Source organism: Meleagris gallopavo, unplaced genomic scaffold (genome assembly GCF_000146605.3).
Source record: "Meleagris gallopavo isolate NT-WF06-2002-E0010 breed Aviagen turkey brand Nicholas breeding stock unplaced genomic scaffold, Turkey_5.1 ChrUn_random_7180001977530, whole genome shotgun sequence".
Classification (NCBI taxonomy): Eukaryota; Metazoa; Chordata; class Aves; order Galliformes; family Phasianidae; genus Meleagris; species Meleagris gallopavo.
The window spans coordinates 1-427 of record NW_011236609.1 but is presented as its reverse complement, the minus strand read 5'-3'; the positions used below and the strand labels follow the sequence as shown (position 1 = coordinate 427).

At 65.6% G+C, this 427-nt stretch overlaps 1 pseudogene; it reads right to left on the bottom strand.

Moving 5' to 3' along the window:
- Positions 1-7: 7 nt before the first annotated feature.
- LOC109365231 lies at positions 8-421 on the bottom strand (annotated as a pseudogene).
- Positions 422-427: the final 6 nt, after the last annotated feature.

Sequence of the window (427 nt, the reverse complement as noted above, 5' to 3'; positions counted from 1 at the left end):
CGTCGGCCACCTGCGTAATGGCCTTGGCGGTGGCTTCCGCGATGGCCAGCACGGCAGCGGCTTCACCCTGCGCCTGGTTGATCTGGGCCTGCTTCTCGCCTTCCGAGCGGGCGATGGCGGCTTCGCGTTCGCCGGTGGCGATGTTGATCTGTTCCTGGCGGCGGCCTTCCGAGGCCGCGATCAGCGCGCGCTTTTCACGCTCGGCGGTGATCTGCGCCTGCATCGAGCGCAGGATCTCGTTGGGCGGCGTCAAATCCTTGATTTCATAGCGCAGCACCTTCACGCCCCAGTTGAGCGCGGCCTCGTCGATGGCGGAGACCACCTGGGCGTTGATCATGTCGCGCTCCTCGAAGGTCTTGTCCAGTTCGAGCTTGCCGATCACGCTGCGCAGCGAGGTCTGGGCCAGCTGGGTGACGGCCATGATGTA